Below are 10,332 nucleotides of genomic sequence, written 5' to 3'. Positions count from 1 at the left end.
GAACTTTGGACTGAATAAAGACATCGTTTTTTTGATTTCCCTGGTCTGCGTTTGGGTCCTTGCACAGAACATTACAGCGCCCCACCCATGGGTGACCACAGCTGATGACTCATGTGCCACTTACAGAATTTCACTTACCTACCTTGCTCCAGCTGTATTGTAGCACTCAGTAAATCATAAATCGTTATATCTCACCTACGTAGACTGCTGCTGTGGCACTGCCGCAGTTGGTTTGGCTCGCTGGACATGTTTTTGTAGTATCCGAGCATGGTCCAGTGCCAGTGGGTATACACTCGTGACAATTCAGTGCGTATACTAAAATATATAAGAAAAAAACAGTTTTTTATATTGGAAAAACTATAGAGTTGCATTAAAAGACCTCTCTCCCTTTCCAATGTAAGACTTCATTTCCATGTTACCGTTTAATTAGTTTTTTTATTTTATTTATTTATTTATTTATTTTTTTAAAGCTGCATACACAAAAGGACAGGAAAAACAATACTAATACCCCAAAGGAATTACCTTAAATTAATTTTGTATATAAATTTAAGTAGCAAATCTATATCAGATAAACATTTGAGAAGGGCTGACTTACAGTCTGTGACAGAAGACTATATTATCCCCGTGCACGTTAAACTAAATCCCACATACCATTTATGACAATTTAAGTTTAGGCTACATTGTTCGTTGCGAATTTTTCAGAAACCTGCGAAGAGCAGTATTACCTCCAGAGAAGAGCGCGCACGCAAGGGCGAGAGTGACTAGCGGTTTCATTGTTTCCTGTATGGTGCTGGCAGTCAATGGGTAACGTAGCCTACCTGCGACCGTTTTATATACAATGAGCCTGAGAGGCGTAACCGCGTTCAAATACCTGGCGTCAGGTCACTTCTGAGGAATAGAAACTTAAAAAAAAATTTTTTCCTGTGAATAGAAACTTAGATTTTTCCTTGTAACTTGGGAATAGGGGCAGAAGGAGTGGCACATTGGCAAGCCCTTTTAACATCTAATAGCCTGTCCGGATTCATATTACAGATATCTGAATCTAAATCTAAAACGTGATATCCAGACTGAAAAAAGATTATTTATATATCTTTAATTCCTTGTTAATGAATGTATCTAAATGATCTTTTTTGATATCTGAACCTAAGATATTACTAGTCAAAATACAATTGTAGACATCTTGAACTTGAGTTATGACTAGTAAAAACTAAAGTGGAGATATCTCGACTAGTTAAAAGTCATTTTAAGATATCTACAAATAAGTTTTGGATATCTTGAAACGAGACCGATCTTATTTTGGAGATATCTTCAATTAACATTCTGACTAGTGGGAATACATTTATAGATATCTTCAATAACCATTCTGACTAGTCAAAATGCAGGCCCGTGCGAGAAATGAGCTGTTAAGTTTCCTGTCTAAAACAAGACGACTGTTTCGCCCCATGGCTTTCCACTTTGTCAGCATTTTCTTACTTTTTTTTTTTTTTTGAGAACAGCAACCACCATTTCTTAAACCATAGCCTAATTGATCACACTAGGGTTGCAAAACATTACATTTACATAATATTTTATTTGGCAAACGCTTTTATCCAAAGCAACGCGCAATAGATGTCAAAGATATCTTTAATTCTTAAATAAGAACCTAAAGAATCTAACTTATCTAAATAAGTTTTGGATATCTTGAAACGAGACCGATCTTAGTCAAAGTGGAATTAGAGATATCTTCAATTAGCGTTTTGACTAGTCAAAATATACATTACATTACATTACATTACAGGCATTTGGCAAACGCTCTTATCCAGAGCGACGTACAACAAAGTGTATAACCATAACGAGGAACAAGTATGACGAAACCCCTAGAGAGAAGTACCGGTCCAAGTACAGGGAACAACCGCATAGTTCAACTTGGACCCTGATGGTTAAACTGATTAACACTAACTATATAATTAGAGATATCTTAAATGAGTGTTTTCACTTATTATAAATGAATTACAGATATCTTTAATGTGAATCCGGACAGGCTATTAAATATTAAAAGGGCTTGCCATATACTTAGGTATACAAAGCACTGTCTATAAGCCATTGATTAAAACTTGGGAAATCTAGGCCTGCGGTTAAAATTATTAATATTAAAATGAGGCCAGTCTACAACAAACAATTGGCTATCTTAGCTCACACAAATTAAAGCTGTTAAATTATAAAACTACTGCACTATATGTTTGAACTTTGTCTGCATCCAGTGCACATCATGAATCAAATGAATAATAATAATAATTATTATTATTATGATTAGTATTATTAGAAAATTGTGTTCACATGTGATTTGTTTATTATTTTACACTGTAAAATAAATTACACTGTTGTACTTATGTGGCTAAACTTTAAGTGACCCACAAACATACAGTGCATTAACGGGGCAAACGTGTCTGGGTAGGTTTGTAAGATTAAATATTTGTAATTTTTATCTGTATTTATTAATTATACTGCGTCTGCTCCAGCGACACGAGAATGCGCCAGGATGGAAGGCTTTACTGATGCACCGGATCTGAAAAGCTTTACTGGACAAAGCGTGCTTTCCTTACAGTTCACGACGGGCTCCTGCTGAAAGGAACCAGACTTAGTATCTCCTCTGCTGTAAGGAACGACATCCTCACTAAACTTCATGAGGGCCATCTAGGCATGGCAAAATGCAGAGTGCGTAGGTGCAGAGCTGAGAGCTACAGTGCCACACGTGGAAGTTTCCAGGCGTCTGCACACCACAAACACCACAAACACCCAGTCCGGAAATCGCTATACCCAGAACTAGATCTGGGAGGCCGATCAATCGTGAAACCACAAAGATGGCACTAAAAGAGTGAATAAAAGAGACAATGAAAAAAAGAAAAGCAACGTGAAAAGAGAGTGAAAAGTAAATGTGTAAAATGTGTTTTGAGTATGCCTTAGATAGGTTGTTTGAAAGAAAATGTTCGAGTAAACAACAAAAAAAAAAGAATATTTCAGGTTGAGTATTGAAACTGTTATGGTAAGATTTTTTTATGGGTATGGCTGTGTTCAGTTAAAGGCTTCAATAAACTAGTCTAATGCTTTACAAATTCAGCCCAAGGTTTCATGGCCTGCCTTGTAACGTTAGTCACTGAGCTATGGTAACAGAAATGATTAACAGATTCTGAATAAAAGGACATTATCAGTGACTGAAATTACTCTCACTCTGATGAGTTTGTAGAAGACATAGTTGCTGATCCTGATGGACTACCGCAGTACAGCTGTTCAGGTTTGTGCCAAAGGTGGTCGGAGTTGATGTATTCTTCCCAAAGCCACAATCAGAGCATGTTTTTTGTTGTTGAGAAATTCACTTTTTAGTTATCTTGCCCAGATTCATACGACAAGACTGGCACCAAATACGTACGTCCCTGTGCGTCCTGTACAAGGATATTAAACAATACGGACTGCATGCTAAGAGTGTTAACTCTATCAATGCCTGCAGATGTACGGCACTAACTAGGTAGTTCGAACCTCAGATCTATTCTAATCCACCTCTTGCAAGCGAATTAGTATGATGTTGATTACACCGCGTTATCGCAATAACTTACTTATGCGCATCAATTTGTAGCGATATTGTCAGGGTTCTGTGTCTTCCCCTTGTTTTTCCTGGTTGGGCCGCCAGATGGCGGCACCTCTGTTTTGTGTCCTGTTTGTTTCATTGGTTTCAATTATCCCATTATTGGTTGCTGATTGTCTCGTGTTCCCTTCCCTCTCTGTGGCCTGATTGTTCATTGTGCCCTCCTGTGTCTCGTCTGCGTCGGGTCTATTTAAGTCTCCCTTCTCCCTGACTCAGGTGCTGGATCCTTGCTCCTTGCCTGTTGCCTGCCTATTGCCTGCCTATTGCCTGCCTGTTGCCTGCCTGTTGCCTGCATGTTGCATGTTGCATGTTGCATGTTGCATGTTGCATGTTGCATGTTGCATGTTGCATGTTGCATGTTGCATGTTGCATGTTGCATGTTGCATGTTGCATGTTGCATGTTGCATGTTGCATGTTGCATGTTGCATGTTGCATGTTGCATGTTGCATGTTGCATGTTGCATGTTGCATGTTGCCTGCTTGCCTGCTTGCCTGCTTGCTCGTTGTTGTTACTTTGTTTGACTGTGCCGCCGATCGTGTTTCTGCCCAGAGTGTTCCTGCCCCTGTTCTGTTCTCTACGTGTTTTTTGGACTTGTATTTTCTTGTTTTCCCGCGTTTTTGAAGTTTTTCTTTGTGTTTGTTATAGCCGCCCTGCGAGGCTTTCTGTTCCCTTTGTTCCCCGTTGAATTAAGTAAAGTCTTTGTTCTTCCTACTTTTGGAGTTTTGCGTTTTTCCCCGCACTCTGCGCTTGGGTCCATTCCCGCGCCCATCCTGACAGATATAGACAAATTGTTTCGTGGAGATAGGACATCATCACTTCCTCACTCTGTCACATCACAAAATATGATGTAGGTGATCATTCCAAAGTTTGCTGAAAAAAGGAGGGCAAAAAGAGTAAGCAATTTGATCTTTCAGGGCTAACTTCTTGTATTTATGTCAATAAAATTATGTTTATATGTTGTCATAAATGGACAGTGCATTTTATGTAGTCTTTTTTATTTTCCAAAGGCACTTACAATTGATGCCTCTCATTCGCTAATGGTAAATGGACTGCATTTATATAGCGCTTTTATCCAAAGCACTTTACAATTGATGCCTCTCATTCGCCAGAGCAGTTAGGGGTTAGGTGTCTTGCTCAAGGACACTTCGACATGCCCAGGGCGGGGTTTGAACCGGCAACTCTCCGACTGGTAGACAATCGGTCTTACCCCCTGAGCTATGTCACCCCTGTTCTGCCAGTGGAATTCGCCCTGTAACCTGTTAGCTGTAAATTGAGTGCCCAATTTACAGTTACTTGTTCAGTGTTAATAGTGCATGAAAACTGCTGGAAAACACCTCTTCCCATGACACACCCTTGAAAGCTGCAAGACATGAAGAACGACTAAATTGTTCCTATTGAATTTCCTATTGAATACAAACAACATCTGAAATATAACCGGGCATTGTGTCTGTTGAATAAGTCCATAGTTTCCCTTGTAATTAGAGCCTTCTGGTTAAGCCATTTCAGCTACCGCAAAGCATTTCTTTGAATGTCTTCTAGCAAAGATGGCAGAGGAAATGATAAGATGAACATGTTTAATAAATCAATGGAGAACAACATCCTTAAATTGCACTCAGATTGTAGTCCTGGGTTACACATATCTTGCCCTCAAGGACAACAGTACTGCTGGTTTTTGTTTGAAAGAAAACCAGCAATATTACTGTCTTCAAGGGTGAGATTAGAGTGTCTGTGCTGTGGTCTTTGAGCGAACTTACTGGAAAAGCACTGAGATCTTGAAAAATCTATATTTACATGAACATTAATCAGGGTGAACCACCTTTTCAGACTGAATCCTGACCCCCTTCCTATTCCTAACCCTTAATACTTTTAATTTAAGTAATTACCAGAATTTACATCATGTTTCTTGGCGGGCATAAGTTGGTACTTAAGATTACTATTAAGAGGCACACAGAGTACACGTCAGTGTCACTCCTCCTCAAACCGTGTTGGTATTAGTTAGTTACTGTCTGTAGCTTCCTGTGTACAGCAAATGGAAAGGGCTTGTGTCAGGATGGCAAGAAGTTTACATGCAGCATCGAATGTTATGTTTAAGTATGCCTTAAATAGGTTGTTTGAAAGAAAATGTTTTAGTAAACAATAAAACAAAAATGAAAAAAAATAATAATATTTGAGTTTCTGGTTGAGTATTGAAACTGTTATGGTAACATTTTTTTTTGTTATGGGTATGGCTGTGTTCAGTTAAAGGAATGTTTGTGTTGTAATGAATGGAGGGTTAGATGGTAAAGACAAGGCTGCAGCAGTTCACAAATGTGGTTGCAGGTGTGCTTTTGCTCATGGAAATTGAGAACCCAGTCGGAATCTGTGAAATTAAGAGCAATACGGTTCCACCTGCGCTGGACCTGAACATTCACAGACCCCAAACCCTCCTTTGGCGAGTATGCACAACTGCATACAGTATATTTTAAAAATCCTAAACAGAAATGTACAAAACAGAAATTGTCTGCTTGGGAACATACCAATTAAATGATACCAATTTAAAATACCTTCCTACACTTAGATTTTCCCCATATTGGTGGGCCTGGCATGCACACCCATGTATCCCTTTAAAGGGATAATTCACTTTCTGGGGTTTCTTGAAATTACTTCATTGTACACTAAAATGTAATATACATCTCTGCTGGGGTAGGCAACCTTGGTTCTGATGTGCCACAAGTATTCCTGTTTTTTTTTTTGTTCCATCAAGCCTATAACTACATAACAGTATTAATCATTAGGCCCTAATGAATGCAGGTGGGTTTGTGCTGGAGGTTCTCAGGCATATTCAGGGTCCACCAACCTCTTGTGATCGAGTCCTGAGGGAATAAAAGACAGTAATATCAGAAGCAGGGTTGCCTATGTTTACTAATTTCTTTATGCCTATTGTTTCATAAGATTCTGATGACCTTCAGGCTTTACAGTACCAGGCACAGTGGCAACAACAGAGAAGGGATAACACCTCAGAAGGTTCCAGGAAAGCTTATATATTTGATATTTTCTACTGAATATTACTCAGTTAAAAGATAAAGAAATTATAAAAAGCACAAGGTTGTCAGGTGGCTAGTAAAACTTTACCCTGCTGACAAATTCAGCTTAACCCAGCCTAAGGTGGAATCCATCTGATGTAATCACAAATCCTACGTTAATTTTCCAGGCTGTAAAAATTTTATTAATACGTTACTTTAAAAAAAAACAAAAAAAAACATTGGAATAAAACAAATTTGAATTTGAATCTTGGCTCTAGAAGGCTTGTTATTGGTAGTGAATTAAAAGCTTTATGTCTGGATGTATTAGGGTGCTTTCTACACCTTTTGTTGCCAGTGGCACTGCCACTGTGTAGTATGCATTTTTTCCTTTCACTTTCATTTCTCTGTAAACGAGAACATTGAGTTTCCATTTCTTTAACTTTCTCTGTGAGTAGGTGGTGTTCTGTGTCCGTTACAGTTTGTATTTACAATTGAAAAAATCCTTTTCGGCTTTGCGCCAAATTTTCTCACCTGTAAATACAAGCTGTGACGGACACAGAACACCTCCTACTCACAGGATGGTTTTTCTGTTAGGCACGATGATAGGTCCCAGTTCCCTAGGGCAAATTAAAAATAATACTGGTTAAAAAAAATATGGATTGAAAAATAAATAAATAAAAGCCAAAGCCACACAAACAGCTCCATAAAACAGTAGTACTTTTTTAGTACAAGGTGTGCTGCGCACGTCAGCCTCGTTCATCAGTCTATGACAGGATATGATGGCAAATAAAACATGTGACTGAGTGTGTTACACAAGCTTACCTCAGTTATCAGTATATTAATTATTTAACCGCACGTTGGCACCGACAAGCAAGAAGAAAGCCGCTGCCACAGGAAACCAGTTAGGTTTGTCAGATTAAATCTCGTAAAACAGTTCACAGGGAACAGAAACTTTACAACAGGAACCGAGAACCTGTTTGTCTTCAGAAGAAGTGTGGGGTCCGTTTTGCACACCTTATTTGGAAATGCTTGCACCTGTCGCTGCGCTCCACTGTCAAGCCGGGCACACACCGCACGCGTATCGACCGCGAGCGCACTATGCGCGTATTACGCGCGTAACTGAAGCGTAGTTGAAGTACTGTTATTACAGCGGCAGCGGGCGACGTCGTCTCCACCAGATGCGAACGCGTCGCGAACCGGCTGCGAAGCTCGCGTGACACAAGCGAACTGAAGCGTAGTTTTTCGCTTCTGTTCTATTTTTTCGGCTTGTCGCGCGTCACGATGGCCTGTTTATACACAGAAATATGCTCTAAAATGCTAGGTATACATGCTCTGATTTATATTTCATCCTTATATTACTGGGGGTGTGTCCCTAGTTACCTCCCGGATATTTTATAAGCAGCTAAAAAAATACAAGCCTTTTCGTTTTGTAAAAAAAACCAAACAAACAAAAAAAAAAAAAAAACTGGAACCTGGGGAAAAGGCAAACTTAGTTTCGCTATCTTATTTTGCGGAGGGGGTGGGGTAAATTTGAAAATACACCACAGAAAGACGTAGCCTATTGAATGACGTAGAAGTGAATGCGCCGAGCAGCGGTTTGTTAGCTCGAGTGTTGGAAGGTAGTTTTTAACCAACCATTGCTCAGCCTATTTGACTTCTCCGATGTCTTCGTTCGCCGTGCTTTCAAAAAGGGCTTGTTAATAAAAATCAGATAATCCACAGAGCTTTAAAAAAATCAGATTATTTAGTGGTCTTGCCGATGAAAATGCACCTATTTTATAAACGAAGTTGTAAGCAAGCCTTTATTGCACTTGTTTTTTTTTTTTTTTTTTTTTTTTTTTGGTAGAAATTACAAAGTACAGGTTGAAGCAAGAAAGTACAGCAATATGTAAATTCAAATGTTACAGTATCTTATTGAAACACAGAAGACATGGTACAATATATAAAATAATAGGGGAAAAATAAAATAAAGTAATAATAAAAATAAATAAAAATAATAAATAAAAATAAATAAAAAATAAAAAAAATTATAAAAGTAAGGTAAGAAAAAGAATTGTGTGAATATGGACATTCCCTAGTCAGTAATGGTACAAATAATTAAATTAAAATGAATATACATTACGATATAAAGGTAAGGAGTGAGAACAACCAGTTATTTCAGTTACATTTCAACAGGGGGTTCTTCAAAAAATTTTTGTAAATATTTTATCAACTTTTGACTTTTATTGTCCTTTAGTATTTTAATTGACGATAGAAGTGAATCCAATTCAATCAAAAAGAGACGCAAGGCAGGACGGGAGTTAGAGAATTTCTGTTTATGAATAAAAAATTTTGCAGTAAGAATAAAGAAGTTAACTACATATTCCAATGTTTTATTATTTTCGTTATCATAATAACAAACAATGTCTTTTAGCATGAAGGAATATGTAATATTAGAATTTGAAAATAAGTAAGATGCTAAATCTTCCCAGAAGATTTAGAACTCAACCTCCATAACAATTTAAGGAAAAAAAAAAAACAAAAAGAGAGAAAGAAAAACTAATACTGTACAGTCGTGAACGCTAGAGAGATTTGCTGACTGAAATCTCCTAAAATGAGGTAGTGATTAACAACATAAATGAGCCAAAAAAAGAACACTTTGAGGGTGGAACCAGTTCAGCCCAAACATATTGAGTATAGCCTCTTCAACAGAACATAGGCTACATTTTCCATTTAGGAAAACGAATTAAATCAGAACTTAGATGGTTTATAAAAAAATAAGGCAAACGCATGACGCTTTGGAGGAAACGATCTAGAGAGTTAAATTGCAATTGAAGGATTGATCTGTCAGTGACATCAATTAGGCAACACTAGGGTGATTCAGAAAAGTCCACCTTTTTTCCGTTAATGAAAGCAAAAGGACCGCGGAAAGATGCTTTTTTTCCTTCTTCCCTCGCTTTTTTTTTTACCATGGGCCGAAGTCTCTCCCTCGCGGCTTTGTCCTCCGGTGACAGGGCCTCCGCAATACGAAGTTTGTTATCGTGAAGAAACTTCGACCCCCTCGCTTCTTTCCACACAGCATCTCGCAACCAACGCAGTGCAAATAAAGCTATGATAGCTCTATGAGATCCGTCTTGTCGCCGCTGTCCGAGTCTGTGAACGATGTCAACGCCTCCTTTCAAGGAGTCGCGGAGTTTGGGTGCTACATTTCCAAAGATTTCGGTCACCACTTGTTTGATATTTTCTCCGTCCTCTTCTCTCACTCCATGTATTTTCAGCGACCATTTTCTACTGTAGCGTTGACAGTCAGCAACAGTGGATTTCAAAATTTTATTTTCCGTTTTCAAATCTTTGATCTCACGTTCCATGTGACATAATGCGTCTTTGTGTTGGCTAACATCCACGGAGAGTTGTTGAACGGTAATGGCTAGCAACTCAATTTGTTTAGAAGTTGATTCAGTCATTTTTTCAATAGCTGAAATTTTCCGGTAGGTCTCATCTTGCTTTTCGGAAAGTGCACGAATGGCTGCCAGCACCTCACCTGAGTTTTCTCGGCTTTCCCGTTTTGATTTCTTGGACGGGGGTTTCACAGGAGTATCGGTGATTTGATGTGTTGAGACGTCCGTTGCTAACTCTGACTTTGACTTATACCAATTAAGATCTTTGTGTTGTAATGCATGGAGGGTTAGATGGTAAAGACAAGGCTGCAGCAGTTCACAAATGTGGTTGCAG

At 38.5% G+C, this 10,332-nt stretch overlaps 1 long non-coding RNA gene across 1 annotated transcript in view; it reads right to left on the bottom strand.

Annotated features, from left to right (window-relative positions):
• Window positions 1-77: 77 nt before the first annotated feature.
• Window positions 78-10,332, bottom strand: part of LOC135235313 (uncharacterized) — a 45,294-nt gene continuing 35,039 nt past the window's right edge. The window contains exons 2-3 of the long non-coding RNA XR_010324339.1: window positions 726-1,416; window positions 78-315 (exon numbers count right to left, since the gene is read on the bottom strand). This is a non-coding gene — a long non-coding RNA (uncharacterized LOC135235313). The remainder of the gene's footprint in view (window positions 316-725; window positions 1,417-10,332) is intronic.

Source organism: Anguilla rostrata, chromosome 1 (assembly GCF_018555375.3).
Source record: "Anguilla rostrata isolate EN2019 chromosome 1, ASM1855537v3, whole genome shotgun sequence".
NCBI classification, from domain to species: domain Eukaryota; kingdom Metazoa; phylum Chordata; class Actinopteri; order Anguilliformes; family Anguillidae; genus Anguilla; species Anguilla rostrata.
Note: the sequence above shows the minus strand (reverse complement) of the source record. Positions and strands in the feature narration are given on the sequence as shown.